Source organism: Pteronotus mesoamericanus, unplaced genomic scaffold (genome assembly GCF_021234165.1).
Source record: "Pteronotus mesoamericanus isolate MK-2021 breed Mesoamerican mustached bat unplaced genomic scaffold, CSHL_Meso_final contig_26, whole genome shotgun sequence".
NCBI lineage: Eukaryota > Metazoa > Chordata > Mammalia > Chiroptera > Mormoopidae > Pteronotus > Pteronotus mesoamericanus.
Genome location: NW_026555109.1, coordinates 8049278 through 8067574, shown reverse-complemented (window position 1 = coordinate 8067574; position 18297 = coordinate 8049278).

Genomic DNA, 18297 nt, shown 5'->3' with positions numbered 1-18297 from the left:
ACAGATAAAATAATCCATAGCTCAGCTCCCCAAAGGCAGCGCCTGTATTATGACACACTTCTATATTCAGCAGTAATAAAAGATGTCATTCAAATGACCTGAGGTCTACAATTTCATGCTATGGAAACAAAAAGTTATCTCCTTCCTCCCACATAGGCTTCCGTCATGGCTAATTATAGAGCCTATGTCTTTCCACTGCAGTTTGTTGTTTGGTTGTTTGTATGGGTTTTATTGTAACATTATCAGATCTTGAATAACATGAATTTTTAGGCAAAAAGAGAACTTTAAAGTTGATTTCTTTTATTTCTTTTTTTTCTCTCTCTAAATAATCTTGGGAAAGACTTGTGTTAGTATTCATTCATAGATCCCAGGCCCTAGAGCCTGCTGTAATTGCATGTAGATTTCTCATGTATGTTTCATGCCAAGGGACAAGCTAGATTCTTTGTTTTCAATATAAATTCCATTTTTATTGATCTGTTTAGATTTTTAAATTCATGTGTAATTAATTTTATCTTATTGTTTCCTAAATTAACTGATAGTGGAGTATTTAACTCTTTTTCTTTAGTTCAAAATAATTTTTTCCTTAATACATTTCTAAAAGTCTGAGTATATTTAATAATGTATTTTTTTCTGGTGATATACAATTAACATGTTAAATGTATGGGAAATAATATAATCTTGATAAAAATGGATATTTTAAATATCTCCATCAAAAGTTTTTAAAAATTAAATGAATGCTAAACCAGATGAAAATACTAATTTGAGTAATCTGGTGACTCAAGGAACATTCCGAGGGACTGTCCCATCACAGTAAAACATATGAGTTTCCACAATTTTTAATAGTGATTCTGAAATATAAAAATGATCTTATTTCTACTTGAGCATAATTCGTAAAGTTTCACCTTGTTCAAAGTCTCAAATGACATTTTACTCTCCATTGTGAAATTAGTTTTTACCTTACCTTAATTCTGGATCATTGAAGCTATAATATTAACATCTTTGTTATTATAATTCATATTTTAATCCTTGATAAATAGCCTATATTGACATCCTAGGTATAGATGAATTTACAGAATGTCCTTGAAGCCTTGGCTGGTACAGACTGAAAATTTAATTACTTTAATACATAATTTTCTACCAAACCCATCAAATCACAATATTTCATCAATAAATCTTAGCTCGGGAGTAATATTTGTATTTTTCAGATTTTTCTTTAAAATGCTATAACATGTTAATTCCTTGGTTAATTGATAGTGTCTTTGAAATAATTATTCTAAGACATTTAAGACCCAAATTCCAAAGGCATTGCAATATACATTAATCACCTAATATAAATTATGAGTTCAGTACAACCATCCATTCATTAATTCATTTTTTTTCTCATTCAACAAATATTCATTGAAAATTTACTCTCTGTTAGGCTTTTTCTCCAATTTCTGGGGATGCAGCTATGAATAAGAGCTCCTTGCCCTCATACAACTTATATATAATTGGAGAAAAATAAAAATGTAAGTAAAATGATGGCTTATTCTGACAAGCCATAAAGCAAAATATCCAAAGATGAGGATTAGTGATTTAATCTCCTAGTTGATAATACAACACCCAAGGTAAGATATGTTTATTTAACCCAGAACTGCAGCACAGTGGATTACCAGTAATTTTTTTAAGAATAAGTGAATATAATAAATACTATAAATACTGTTTGGAAGAAAGATTATTAAGGAGGGATTAGGGCAGGACTATCTACTTCTCAGTTTGGTTTGAGTCATATAGTAAAGATTGAGAAAGAGATCTTGTATTTATTGATAGTGGAAAAGTTGTGTAAAAATCAAATATGTATAGATTTGAGTGTCTTTCACAACAAAGTTGCTTGCAATTTCAAAGAATGTCAACAGAGAAAAGTTGTATTCACCAAGACCTCAGTGATTTTTCTGATACCTTTGTGAAAGAAACCTGGTTTTAGGTTGCAGGTTTACCTTCACACAAAGTTGAAAATAATGGAGTTAGAAACATTCTTTGATTAGAATAATATGGTACTGCCAAGTCACTCTATAAGACTCCTCCCTTCCTTTGTGCATCTCTCCTAAAGGGCAGTTGAAAGCCATTTGCTTAGATGCTACTCCTTGAAAAGACATACTATTTTCTTTCCTTCTCTTATTTTGATAAAATATTCTTATTCATAGAATACTTTGACTGGCAAGCTCAGCTTATCTTGGTTTTGGTCTATAGAGCAGGATACAGTTCAACCCAATTTGAGACCTATTTATAATTTTGCTTAATATTCTCATTGTGAAAAGATTTAGGAGGGAACTATAATTGTCTTATATTTAAGATGTTGAGAATGCAATGGACTGAATTTAAAATGTACTTTGAAATTCAGCCTGCTCATTTTAGGGGAAAAAAAGGTATCTTTTCAAGTTTATTTCCAAAGTGCAAATGATTTCTCTAGGTTTTATTTAGTTATGTTAAAAGAGTTACTAAAAAAATCTTCTGGTATAAGAGGTTTTCACTAGTACTTACCATTATTCTTTTCAGTTTTTAATGTGCTTACAGCCTATTTATTAATAAAAACTAAAATAAACCTGGTAAAAATAGAAAGAGAATTTTTAAAACCTGAGGTTTATATGAAATTTACTTTGCATTTTCATAGTCAAATGATGCCAAAATAGCACAAGCTGGCAAATGAATAGTGGATTCTCTAATGTCCAACTCCATTTTGGTCTCAAGGACTCAGACATATTTTTAGTTTTGTTTTATCTTTTTTTTCTCATAGATTAGGTTTTTTTAATCAAACATAAATTGAGTAGTGTATTTTGTCATCATATCTGGTAGAAAAGTTTTAGTTCTTTATTTGTTTTCTTAATGCCAAATAAAGTGTGACTATTCACTTCTATAATTACAGTCTTATTAGATTCTTTGATTCTTTTCAATTGTTTTATATTGTTGATGCTGCTGTATTATTGTCATAACTATTATTATTTTTGGCTTTTTAAATGTTAAACATTTTAAATGTGCAACACTCTATTTTTTCAGGTAATAACTTCCCATATGTAATATATTAGAAAAGACGGCTGGGGTATGTTAGGAAGGTTAATACAATTGAGCCTTACCATATCAGAAGGCAATAACTGCATTTTGGTAGCTTTTTCAAGATGATAACAATAGCTGCCTGAAAGATTAGATGTATTTTGATTATAACAGAAAACAGAATATGTTGCCAGAATCATAGTGCCACTTTATTGGGAAAAAAGAAAAAGTAAAAGAAGAAAAACAAAAAAAAGCTTACATCTATGTTAAAAGCCCAAGGTAAGAGAAATGAGATGAAAGAATCTAAGATGTATGAGTGAGATGCCCTATAGAAAGTTTTTCATTGTATTCCTTATCACTTGATATGACAAAAATATAGTCAAAATAAAAATTAAAAACCAATTTTTTCATAATTTCATATGCCAGACTTGGTGGGTAAAATTATACTGCCAAAACCTTGGTCTGAAGCCATTATTTGTGTAGCTACTTCTTGTTCAGAAATCAGAAAGTCATTTAAGCTTGGAGTAGACAGCTGTGTGAAGTGTTATCAAGAAAGTGATGTCTGTAAATTAGAGTGCAGCTGCAAGTATCATCTGAAATTTAACAATTTTTGGAAATGCTTGAGAGAATGGATGAAGAAAAAGAAAAAAATAGAAACAAAATGATATCTTGAATAAGAATATGAAATATGTACATGTACATGTGTATATAATTTTAAAGGTAGATTATACTACTTATACTTTTGTTTCTGCCATATATTTTAAAATGTATGTTTTGGCATTAATTCTCTCAAGAAAAAATAATATAAAACTAACCATGAAAAAAGTCTTCAAGCTATATTTTTTATTGTAGTAGGATTATAAATGGCAAAAAATGTCCTTACCTATAACTCAAGAACTTCTAAATGACATTCATTATATGATTGTCTCATAATGCCAATTGGACAAACTTGGGTTGACAAACAATGCCTTAGGATAGTATTGTGTGTGTGTGTGTGTGTGTGTGTGTGTGTGTGTGTTTGGTGTTTGCCTAGGTAAAATAGATTTTCTCTTTAGACAGAACAAATCTATGGGCTCATGAGTGCCTTTTTTTTAGTTAGTTTAATTGTTTTGGGTTTGAAGTTTGATCCTGCTATTTGAGATTGTAAAGTAATAGTTCACTGAGTCAAAATATACAAAATAATATCATAGGAATTAAGGAATTCTAGGACAATGGTCCAGTGTGAGGAAGACTCTTTGCTAAATACAACAGTTCAATTTTAGTAGCTGTTGTCTGTTCTATTCACATATTGCTGCATTACAGGGCACCACAAAACTCAAGAGTGTAAAAGCAACAGTGATTATTTTGCTCACAATTCTACAGTGTAATCAGGGTTCTGTGTAGATAACTCAGCTCTTCCCTACATGACATCAGCTGGGCCAGCACAAAGGAAAGAGTTATGTGACAGCTGAAATTAAAATGGCTATATGGATCACTTGGCCTGGCAGTGGAGGCTGAATGTTAGCTGAATCTTCAGTTGTCCTGCTGCTGGAACACCTGCACATGTTTTGTCATGTGGCTTCATGGTTTCCTGACAGCATGTTTGCTGGGTTCCCAAGTGAATAAAGTGAATGGGCAAGGTTTTCTTATGACCTATCCTTGGAAGTCACAAAGTATCCCTTCTGTTGTTCTCATAGAGTTCCACCCAGGATCAAGGGGAAGGAACATAGAACCTACCATTTGATGCAATGAATATCAATTTAACATATAAAGAAAAACATGTGAGATTAGATATCTTTGAGGGACTCCTTTCAATAATACAATCGACCACAGTCTGTACTTGTACCACAATAGTCTATTCCCCTCTTACATGCAAAATATATTTGAACTATCCCCAAGAACCTCAAGACTCATGGTCTTAGGATATCAGTTTAGAGTATGTGATTGTATCATCTAGATCAACTCTAGGTGTAGATGGCGCCCCTTGGGTTAAGATGTTCAATATTGCTACTCAAGTATATCTCTTCATTTTGAAGACCTGTGAACAAAAGAGATAAATCTACCCTTCACCCCCAAACCTGATATTTAGTAGTGGCACAGGCATAGAATAAGGACTTTCTATACTCCTGTTCTAGATGGGGAAAAATAAGAAGCATAAACTATTAGTCTATAGGAATTCTGAAATCCTATGGGACACATGTTGCCACTTCCTTGATTATTTCTTTCCCTATTTATTTATTTTTCAAGATAAATTAAAGCACCCTATTAAAAAAGAATGTGCTTTTTTACATTCGTTAGAGGAAGTTCTTTCTTAGCAATCCGCATGCTGCCTTGGGGCTCATCACTTGTCATTGTGAGTAAAAGGGACATTGCCAACTGCAGTAGGTTATATTTTACAAAACTCAATATACCTCATTTCACATGCTTTTTTTTACTATGTGGTGTTAACCTGCTTTCATTGAGTGAATATATTTCATCCCCCTGAACTGGGTAGAGCTGTCCCAAATGAAAGTGTATGGAGAAAGTGATGTAAATTGAATCACAAAGCTAGGTCATAAAAGTAATATACATTTTTGCTGTGCTCCATCAGGAAGCTAATTTTTGTTACCTAATCAACATGCTGTGAGAAAACCAGGTAGCAACATGGAGGGACTACATGGAAATGTTCTGGCTGGTAGCCTGTTATGGACCAAGTATTTTTGTCCCCCAAAATCCATACGTTAATTCCCAATGTGATAGCATTTGGAGGTGAGGACTTTAGAAGGTAATTATATTTAGATGCGGTCATAAGGTAGGAATCTCCTATGATGGGATTAGTACCCTTAAAAGCAGAGGGAAATATATCAGAGCTTTCCCTCTCTGTTGTGAGAGGGTACAATGAGAAAGCATCCATCTGAAAGCCAGAAAGAGCACCCACACCAGAAACTTAATCTCCTGGCACCTTGGTTTGGACTTCCCAGCATCCACAACTGTGAGAAATAAATATCTGCTGTTTAAGCCCCACTGTCTGTAGCATTTTGTTAGAGCAGCTTGACCTGACTAATACAGAGCCCCAACTGAGGTCGCAGCTAAGAACTAACATTAATTATCAGAAATGTGTGAGAAACTCTTTGATGATTTCAATCCCTAGTGTTAAGCCATCCCCAGCTTTTCAGCTGTTCCTGCTGATAGCTCATGGGCCAGAGACAAAGCGCCTTGTCCAAGTCTGGCCTACAGAGCAGATTAGAAAGCAATAAAATGACTGTTGATGTTTGAAGCCACTTAATTTTAATATGAATTGAAACATAGGTTGGTACTTGGAAGGAAGTTGCTGCTATAACAAACCAAATATTTGTTATTAACTCTGGGATGAGGCAGTAGACAGAAAGAGAAGAGGCATTAAAGACATTTATCATGACAGCAGCTTAGAGAGAGTGTGAGCAGATCCCTGATGGGTCTTGAGGTGGCTTTTAGGATAGGCTTAAAGGGAAATTTAAAAATGATATTAAAAGCTAGCCAAGGGGAACCCTTGTTATATAGTAACAGTAAGTTTTCACAACTCCATCATCTAGAGTAATATAGAAAATAAAAAATCAAATGGGAACCACTTGGCTTTATCTCACAGTCTAATGTAAATATGAGAGAAAAGAGACAATCTTGAGAAAGAACTGTTAAATACAAAGAAGCCAACACTTACTGGGTTTGGAAATAAAACTGTTCCTCATTTCTAGACTCTCCAAATAGCAAATTATCCTGAAATTAAGAAATGACTTTTGGACAAATGACTGTTAGGAAAACATGATATAAAAATGAAGGCAATGGTATGACTATAAAATCTTGGTAAAGACCTGAGTGACTTAAGGTGGTGCTTCATAGAACCTTTCAAATCAGTATAATTAGAATGATCATCAGTGTTATTTTAATTATGGTATATCATGTTTATTTAAGGAGAAATTTCAACTTAAACCTCTGAGTATCCTTTTATTGTGAAATGATGTTATTTTGTATTAGCAAGCAGTCTTGTATTTTCAGGATACACCATACACATTATTTATTTAACTATTATTTAAATTAACCCTAAGGGGTGGACAGAGCAAGTCTCATTATTCTCCATTATCCCCAATAACATTAGAAGTCAGTTTCAATAACTATTCATCTTGTTAACTTCTTTAGCCAGATGATGGATTATTTGACTTTAAGAAGTGTTTATTCTCCAATAAAAAATAGACTAAAAAAATTTGAATTATAAAAGTATTTATTCTACAACAAGGCACTGTTCACATTACCTATGTAGTCCCATTAGTTTTCATAACAACCCAATATAGGAAGTGATAGCGCACCCAAATGTTAGATGAGATACCTAAAAGAGCCCAGACAGTTAAATGAAATTTTTGATATCACATCACCACTATGTTGCAGAATCATGGATCTAATATGGTATTTAATGTATAAAAATAAACCAATTATCTTTTTATTTCAATTGGTCATCTTGCATATGAGAGCCACAAGAAGAAGAAAAGGAGAGTACAGAAAAGAAATAGAGCCATTTGATTCCTCATCTTTTTGCTCTAAAATACTGAGTCTTTATAGTTCTTTTTAAAGATTTCAATTTTTTAAATGTTTATAGAGAGGGGAAGGTGGGGAAAAGAAAGGGAGAGAAACATCAATGTGAGAGAGAAACATTGGTCAGTTGCCTCTTGCATACACCCAGACCAGGGACTAAACCTGCACCTGAGGCATGTGCCCAGATGGGGAATTGAAGCAGTGACCTTTTGCTTTGTTAGATGACACCAAACCAACTGAGCCACACCAGTCACAGCGAGACATTATAGTTTTGATATCCCTCAATAAAGCAGTGCACTTTATATTAATTATACAAAATATTTTTGCTTTAATTTTAAAGTTTAAAATTAATGTATAAATTAATTGTTTGAAACTTATTGTGTAATTTTTAACTTCATAGATAAACTGTAGAGAACCAATAATATAAGGATGTTTTGATATTTTTATATTTTTCTACTTACATTAAAAATTATAATCAAGTATTGATTTATATACTAGCTCCATCAAATGATATATATAAGCAAAATATCTTTGATATTTTCATGGTGACTCAATTTTTTTCAAATTTCATATATGTATATATGCAGGCATAACAGTAGATACTTGACATATGTTATTTTATAATATTATAACCTTATGTTCTTCTTCAATTGGAATTGTCTCAATAACTGATTAGTGTTAATATACAGGCCCTAGCAATGTGAAGTAAGAAAAAGTTGTTCTTTCATTCATTTTTTCATTCTTCTTCCAAAACATATATAAAACTAGGAGCCATGGAGTGTGTTAATCTTTGATTTATATCATGGGGCACATAGGCAGTAAAGGGACAAATATTGCAGTCTGGTAAGTGTTAGAGCTGCATACAAGGTGGATAACATATTAGAGCTGGGGGTACAGGAGGATTTAGTAAGGAAGAGATTATTTAATTTAAAAACTCATAGCCTTGGCCAAATTGAGCAATCAATTGATGAGCATGGAAATTTTACCAGGTATCCCTATTGCCAGAGAACAGACAAAAGTTGTGCATTTGTTACTGAGAAACAATAAAATAGACAACTCGCACCCCTACAGACTCTGAGGATGAGGAATTTGTAAACTGGAGTGAAGATGGTTTGTTTCTACTTCATACCTGGGACTCAGCTAGAACAACTTACTTCTGGGAATTTTGGAATCCCTGAAGCCTGCTGTTCATTCACCTCTCCTTAGCCAACACTGGGAATAATTGAGGACTAAGGTTGCTGAAGGAAGCAGTCTCATGTTGACTCTTCAGGAAGCTCAGATTTCTTACAACGTGGTGGCCCCAATGAATTCAGAAGGCTTGCTCAGAGCTCTAAGTAGTGGTCCAGTTAACAATGTAAAATCTGCATCATACCACTTTGTCTAACCTAGGCCCTTATATCACATAGTCATTTTGTTGTATTGGTTATAAGTCACAAACCCTCTCCAATTCAAGGAAGGGAGGACAAGGAGAAGTGTCAAAGTGACATTGTCTAAAAGCATATGGAATGAGAGATAATGAGGTGACCATTTTTGGAATACACAGTCTCAATATTCATCACTCTAACAACATTTAAAAAATCAAATTGGCTTCCTTATCGCATTTATTTTTATTTTTATTGGATTTACCACAGTTTCTCAGTGAAAATGATCTTTTGCATATGTGTAGGTGAACCTCTGGATATTTTATCAAAGTATTTTGATGAAAAAATTTGTACTGTCACCAAAAAAGAGAATGTATTTAAGAACAGAATGTGCCAGCATTGCACTCTTGCCATTCACTGGCTTGTGAAATAGTAAATTATCCTCAAAGTATTAGCGAAATGGTAAAATAAATCATTTTAGTTTTTAACCAAATGGAACTTTAATGGTAAAGTACTTTCACATTTTGTTAAGATAATCTATTTTCTCTTTACATTTTTTTGACTCTCTACAACCTTTGACATCAGAAGACATTTACTATATAAAGTTATTTTGTTTATCAAGCTTTCTTATTATCATATTTGCTTACTTGCCCTCCAAGCAGAACAGTCTTTTTAAAGTCTCCTTTTGACTCCCTGTGTCCAATTAAATGTCAGTATATAATTTTACACAATTTTCTTGAGTAACTTTATTATTTTACATGGTTTTATTATATCCATGTCCCATATTGTTGTCACTTAAAATTTGGAATTCTGGAAACATCCAATTGTGTCCTGGAAATCCCAATGGAATTATCTTAAGGTTACCTGAAATTCCTAGGTCCAAAATTGAAACTGTCACCTTTTCTTTTAAATCAGTTTCTCTTTTTAGATTTCCTTTTAGATTTCCAACCTGGAACCATCATTTATTTGGTAATCTAATCCAGAGACCTTAAGATTGATACTGGATTTCAATATTACCCTAATGTCATACATAGACCTCTTGACTACGTGCTGTCATTATTATCTGTTATGTCTTATGCTCTGTGCGTCCACTCCACCTGATACCTCTGTTGGGGTTGAAGGTTTCATCTTTTCTTATCTGGTCATCTAGCACATCAGAGTCATAGTAAGTACCAAGTCATTTTTCAAACTGCTGCCAGAGAAATCTTCTAAATGGTGAGGGTGATCATATCACTACCCTGCTTGAAAGTTTTTAAATAGCTCCCTATAGAGTTCAAACAACACGGCAAGGATGCAAACTGCTCTCCATTTTTCCAGCAGCAAATTTAGGACATTTTTCATTCATATTTAATTTGTTTCACTACCCTTAAAAAGTTCACTGTGAAGTTTTCACAGTATTTTTGCTGTATTTCTTGGTGCTAGAGGTCTCCGATTCTGCAGTGCCCTTTTCTCCCCTGTTGACTTCAGGGTTCCCTAAGTCTTCCTGATCAGAGAGCATCTGTATCTTTTACCTCTTTTAGCTGAAATCTACTGTTGGTTCAGTGGTAAAGTGTGGGTGAAGAAAACATCCCCCCATTATCTTCATTATCTTCAATAATGAAAATAAACTCATTATTGAACCTCACTTTGTGGGCTTGTGTTCCTGAGATGTGACCTTCAAAGTGTTTCTAGAATCCCAAATTTTCCTTTAGATAAGACAGAAAAGCTGCAGAGGCCCGCAGTCAGTAACTGACTACCCTCCAGGGCAGATCAAGCTCTGGTAAATTCTCTTTCCATGCAGTTAGGGAGACATTGGTATTGGAAAACTATCTGAGAATTTCACAATGTTAAATTTCTCCCTCCTTCCATCAGAGCCAAGAGAGGACTTTTGTTGATCCTTCACTGTAAGAGGCTAACAAAGTTCTTCCAATAAAATCCATGAAAGTGTGTAGTCCTCTCCTGGCACTATGTCCTTAGGAGTTTCTCACACGCATGCTAGACCACACTCAGTTTACAATAGCTCATCACAATTACCCTGTAAGTGTTTTACCAAGTTGTGCCTCCAGCAGCTTCTGCCCTGGTAGGATGACCTCACTTGTCAGCTTTTCCTGTTTCTCCAGTTTTCAAGGTGGTGGTTTGCCTTGGACTTTATTTCTCCAATGGGTCCAAGAAAATGTGTTTATTTTCAGTTTGTTCTTCTTGTTGTATATACCAGAGTGATGACTTCCAAGCTCTTTACCTGTCAGATTATTGGATGCCAATAATTTTTATAAGTTAATGGAAGTTTATTAGGTCATTATTGTATAACCATGTTTATATTGGGTTTATAATGTATATATTTGTTTATTTATACCTGTCTAATTTCCAAAATACTTGGCATTCTGACGGACCATGGACTCCCATTTTTCTAAAGCTGTCACAATTAAATTGATATTGAGCATTTGTTGTAATTGTGGGTGTTTCATGTTATCCCATTTAATTTCCTCTTCACTACTTTGAGATTTAAATATTAACACCACTTTATAGAAAAGGAGACTCAGGCTGAAGGAAATCATAGATTATCCAGGAGAATGACAAGATGGAGGCAGAGTAGGAGAGTTTATCTCACACCACTTCCCAGAACCAAGCTGAAAATAAAAATAAAGAGGGGAACATCTACACAAAATCAACAACTGAGCCTACCTGAAGAAGATATACTTAACCAAGGACAGGGAGAAATGACCTCAAGAAGGGTAGAAAGAGCAGGGATGCAAAAGGGGCTGGCACCACTTTCATGGTCAGTGAACCAAGGTTAACCCAGCACTGTGGGAGCTTCCCCCAGAGAGACTGAAGACTGGACCTCAGACCAGACTCCCAAACACAGAACATCAGTGTTAGGATCACTGGTCCAAACAGCATCCAGTAGTGAAAGATCATGTTTTTTTGCCCACCAGAGAAAGTCAGAGCCCACTGGAAACAAAGCCACCTTTTCTCCTTTTTTCTTCCTTTCTTTTGTTCTAAGGAGCCAACACACAGGTTTCATATTCCCAGCCACTCACCTTGGGCTCAGGCAAAGAGAAGGCAGCGTGATCCGGAGTGGCATGAGGAGAATCTGGAGTGGGAGGCTTGGGGGAAAGGCGTGTGGGAATGGATGCTGGGTTTCCCGTGCTAGAATATAACTCTATATCAAAGGAACCATTTTTCTTGAGAAGAACAAGCCCAGGAAAAAAGCTACCCCATCTTGTGGGAAAATGCTTGCTTTACTCTCTGGAAGCCTCATATCTTAACCCTCTGGAATCCTGCTCATCCTATACTGCATCCTTTTTTTTTTAATTTTATATTTTTATATTTTTATTTAAATGTTTTTCCTTCTTATTTTTCTCCCAATATACACCTTATATCCTGGTGAAGAGATAGCAACATAGGTGGACTCAGGGGTATTGGAGATTGGCTTTAGGGCATGGCCATTTGATAAACTTCTGGGAACCAAACTGGCTCTTTCCCCTCACAGGAGAGTCTAGGAACTTCCTCCTGGTTTTCGGCAGACCAAAACACTGGTCTCTGGAGGACCCACCTGCTATCTTCCTAGGGATTTCTTCCTGCCAAGTTCAGGGAAATAATCTAGGACAGATTCATACATGTGGAACAGGGATAGGGGAACACACCCACCATCTTCCTTGAAGTCTGAATGGCACCTCCAACTAGAGATCTAGGTGTCCCATCCTCCGGAATCCACCAGAAGACCTCAGAAAACAAATGTCAGTGGTTGACTAAGACTAATCAATGGCAAGACATCAGACAAAGGCAGGTAGAAGAGGTTCTGGCAATGCCTTCAGTGATTAGTTGCCCCACTTCTGAGCTCTGATGATTAAAAAAAAAAAAAAACTAAACAAAAAACAGACATATAGATCAGTGAGGCCCATCCTGGATGCAGCCAAGCCAGAGGAGACAACCACAAGTTGTGGATTGCTTGTAGCTTTGAGCAGACTGCGAGAGCTAGACTGGACAGCATATGACATTGGCATGCACCAGCTGCCGACAACATCAGGGTTGTATCCAGAGGGAGAACCCAGCAGGCAAGCATTAAACTCTGCTAAGACAAATTCAACTTTGCTTTTTCATTATTTTCCTTATTTTCTCTTTTGCATAGTTTTATAACTTTTTTCCCTTTTCTACATTTTTCTTAATTTTCTCTATTTTTTTGAAATCTTTTACTCTTCCAGTTTATTACTCTATTTTGCCTTCTTCTTTCCTTATTTCTTTAAATTTATTTTTTTCTTCTTCTTTGTTCTTCTGTGGCAATTTATTGTTGCTATTTCTTACTCTTATTGTTTCTGCTCTATCTTCCTATAATTGTTTTTTTTTTCCTTTGGTCTTACTGCATTCTTGTTTTTTTATAATATTTATTTCTCTTTATACTTTTATAACTCTTTACTCTTTAAGATTGATTTTTCTTTTTTTTTCTGTTTTTGTTTTTGTTTTATTTTGAGTCTGAGTTTTGTTTTCTGTGTTGTTTTGCTCTCTTTCTGTCAGCAGTGGTAAATGATGTTGTCAGGGTTGCGCCTCTAAGTCAGCCAGCCAGACGAGAGATCACACCAATGAATGGGGCAACAACAATCAAAACCTAAATAGAAAAGGAAAACCCACATAAACCACACAAGGGCCACTCCTAAGGCATCCAGCTCAGAAGACCAAGAAGGCAGCATCACTGATTCCCACAGGAGTTTTATCACATGAGGCCATGCCCATGAAGACAGGTAGTTAAACTGGATCTCTCTAATATGTAGAAACAAACAAAAAATGTCAGCTAAAATAGGGAGACAAAGGAACAATCCCAAATGAAATAAAAAGAGGAATCCTCAGAAAAAAGAGCTACTTGAAATTGAGGTAAACAGTTTATCATATATAGAGTTCTAAGTAATGGTTGTAAGGATGCTCAAGGAACTCAGTGAGAACTATAAGAAACTTAGTGGGAAGTATATAAGCATGAAAACGGTTATAGAAACTATGGATAAGAACCAGTTGGAAATGAAGAAAACAATAATTGAAATAAAGAATACACTAGAAAAAATTTAAAGCAGACTAGATGAAGCAGAGGATAGAATCAGCAATTTGGAACAAGGTAGAAAAAACACCCAATCAGAACAACAAAGGAGAGAAAAAATTTTAAAAGAATGACAGTTTAGGGGAACTTTGAGACAACGTGAAACATAACAATATCTGCATCATAAGAATGCCAGAAGGAGAAGAAAGTGAGCACAGGATAGAAAACTTGTTTGAAGAAATAATGACAAGAAAATTCCCTCTCCTAGTGAAGGAAAAAGTCACACAAGCTCAGAAAGCACAGACAGTCCCAATCAAGAAGAAACCAAAGAGACCCATACTAAGACACATAAAAGGAAAAGAGCAAAGTTAAAGGCAAAGAGAGAATATTAAAGGCAGCAAAAGAGAAAAAGTTACTACAGGGGAACTCCATTAAGACTGTCAGCTGATTTAGGGTGGGAAATGGGGGTGGGTGAGGTGGGGGAAAATGGTGGAGGGAAAATGGAAACAACTGTACATGAACAATAATAAAAATAAATTAATGAATGAATTAAAAAGAAAAAAGAAATACCGCAGGCCAGAAGGGATTGTCATGAAGTATTTAAATAAGGAAAAGCAAGTATCTGCAACCAAGACTACTCTATCCAGCAAGACTATCATTTAAAATAAAATACAAGGCAAAATGAAAAGCTTCCCAGACAAAAAAAGAAAAAAAATTAAATTAAAAGACAAAGGAGGTTGTTAATACCAAAGCAGCACTGCAAGAGACATTAAAGGGACTGTTTTAAGGAGAAGTAATAAATATAGAGAGGAACATAGGCATAAAGGAATAAAATGGAAATGAACAAGTACTTAAATTTAAATGGATTAAATGCTCCAAGAAAAAAAATATAGGTTAGCTGAATGGATAAGAAAACATGACCCATACATATGTTGTCTATAAGAGATCCACATCTAAATAAAAGATTTACACAGGCTGAAAGTGAAGGGATGGGGAAGAATATTCCGTGAGAATGGAGACCAAAAAAAAAAAGAAAAAAAAGAAAAAGTTGGTATAGTAATTCTTATATCTGACAAAATAGACTTCAAATCAAAGGCCATAAAAAGTGAGAAAAAAGGTCATTACATAATACTAAAGTGATCAAGGCAACAAAAGGATGTAACTTTTATAAACATACACCCAATATGTTTAAGTTAAGGAAAAACTTAGTGTTTAGGACCCAATATAAGAGCACCAAAATATGGAATGAAAATCTTGGTGGACTTTAAGGAAGAGATCAACAGCAATACAGTCATTGTAGGGGATTTCAACACCCTACTGTCAACAATGGACAGATCTTCGAACAAAGAATCAACAAGGAAACAGCAACTTTAAATAACACCAGATTGAATGGTTTTAATTGTTATTTACAGAATATTTCATCCCAAGGCATTAGAATATGCATTATTCTCAAGAACACATGGATCATTTTCAAAGTTAGACCACATGGTAGGAGAAAAAAGAGTCTTAACAAATTCAAGAAATCTGAAGTTATATCAAATATTTTCTCAGATTACATTGGCATGAAACTAGAAACCAAACTCATTAAAACAAAACAACTCAAAATCATTCAAATTCATGGAGACTAAAAGCATGTTATTAAATAATAAATGGATCATCAATGCAATCAATGAAGAAATCAAAAATATCTGGAGACAAATGAAAATGGACACACAACAACCCAAAACTTATTTGACACAGTGAAACCAGTCTTGTGAGGGAAGTTTATAACATTAGAGGCACATTTCAAGAAGGAAGTTCTCACATAAATAATCTAACCTTACATTTTAAAGAACTAGAAATACAACAACAAAAAAAAAGCCCAAAGGGAGTAGAAGGAAGGAAATAATCAGGATCAGAGGAGAAGTGAATGACATAGAGATTAAAGAAACAATTAAAAGATCAATGAGTCCAGGAGCTCTTTCTTTGAAAAGATAAACAAAATTGATGAACCTTAACAAGACTCATCAAGAATAAAAGACAGAGGACCCAAATTAATAAAATAAAAAGTGAAAGAGGAGAAATACAACAGATCCAACAGAAATACAAAGGACTGTAAGAAAACATTATGAACAACTATATGCCAAGAAATTAAACAACCTGGGAAAAATGGGTAAATTTCTAAAATCACACAATTGCCCAAGACTGAATCAGAAAGAAGCAGAAAACCTGAATACACCAACAAAAACTAATGAAATCAAAGCATTAATCAAAGAATACCCAGCAAATAAAAGTCCTGAACCAGATGACTTCACGGTGAGTTTTATCAATCATTCAAAGAATTAACACCTACCCTTCTCCAACCATTCCAAAAAATTCAAGAGGGGGTAAGTCTTCCAAGCTCTTGTTCACAAGGCCAATATTATCCTAATTCCAAAACCATGTAAATATATGACAAAAAAGACAACTATAAGCCAATATCGCTGGTGAACATTGATGCTAAAATCCTCAACAAAATACTAATAAACTGGATCCATCAGTACATTAAAAAGATCATGCACCATAATCTAGTGGAGTTTATACTTAGGATGCAAGAGTGATACAATATTCACACATAAATAAATGTGATACATCACATAAACAAAATGAAAGAAAATTAAGTGGTCATACCAATAGATGCAGAAAAAACATTTGATAAAATCCAGCACTCATTTATGATAAAAACTCTCTGAAAAGTGGGGATAAAGCGAGCATACCTCAATATAATAAAAAGTTCATATATGAAAAACCTACAGCTAATATCAATGGAAAAACTTAGTGTTTAGGAGCAAGAAAAAGACAGGGATATCTGCTTTCACCACTCTTACTCAACATAATACTGAAAGTCCTAGCCACAGTGATGAGACAAGAAGCAGAAATAGAAGACATCTAAATTGGAAAGGAGGAAGTAAAACTGTCATTATTCACAGATAACATGGTCTTGTACATCAAAAATACTACGGGCTCCAACAAAAATAAAATTATTATACCTAATAAATGAATTTGGCAAAGTAGCAGGATACAAACATAATACTCAGAGTTCGATGGCATTTTTATACAGTTACAATGAACTCTCAGAAAAAGAAACTAAGAGAACAATCCCATTTACTATTGCAACAACAACAACAAAAATGAGGTACCTAGGGATAAATTTAACTAAGGAAGTAAAAGACACGTATTCAGAAAAATACAGGAAACTGATGAAAGAAATTTAGGAAGATTCATGTAAGTGGAAGAATATACTGTGCTCATAGATAGGAAGAATTAACATCATTAAAATATCCATACTACCCAAAGCAATCTACAGATTCAATGCAATTCCTATTAAAATGCCAACTGCATATTTTACAGATCTAGAACAAATATTCCAAAAATGTATATGGAACCAGAAAAGATCTCAAGTAGCCTCTGTAGTCTTGAGAAAGAAGAACAAGGTTAGAAGGATCACAATACTTGATATCAAACTATATTATAAGGCCACTGAAATCAAGAGTCTGGCACTGGTGTAAGACCAGACACACAGTCAATGGAACAGAACAGAGAGCCTGGAAATAAACCCATGACTTTATGATCAATTAATATTTGACAAAAGAGACAAGAACATGCAATGATGGAGTAAATGCTGCTTCTTCAATAAATGGTGTTGGGAGAAGTGGACTAGTCCTTATTAAAAAAATGAAACTAGAACACAAACTTACACCATATACTGGAATAAACTCAAAATTATACAATACTTAAATGTAAGTCATATATATAAAAAATCTAGAGAAAGACAGTAAAATTTCAGACATCTCACATAGCAATATTATGGCCAATATATCTCTTACGGCAAGGGAAACAAAAGAAAAAAAATAAATGCATCAAATTAAAAAGCTTCTGCACAACTAATGAGACTATCAGCAAAATGAAAAGGGGACACACTGTTTGGGAGGACATGTTTGCAAATGAGAAGTGTGACAAGGGTTTATTCTCCAAAATATATAAAGAATTCATGCGACTATCCAATTGGCAAACAATCCAATAAAAAAAAGGGAAAAGATCTGAATAGACACTTTTCCACAGAGGACATAGAGATAACCCATAGACATATGAAATATCACTAGGAATCAGAGATATAAATTAAAAACACAGTGAGATATCATTATGATTGAGGTACCAGTAATGATACCAAATGATTATCATTAATAAATCAACGAACAACTGTTGGTGAGGATGTGGAGAAAAGGGTGCCCTACTGTTCATTGTTGGAGGGAATGCAGATTGGTGCAACCACTGTGGAAAACAGTATGAAGTTTCCTCACAAAATTAAAAATGGAACTGCCTTTTGACCCAGTGATTCCACTTTTGGGAATATATCCAAAGTTCCTG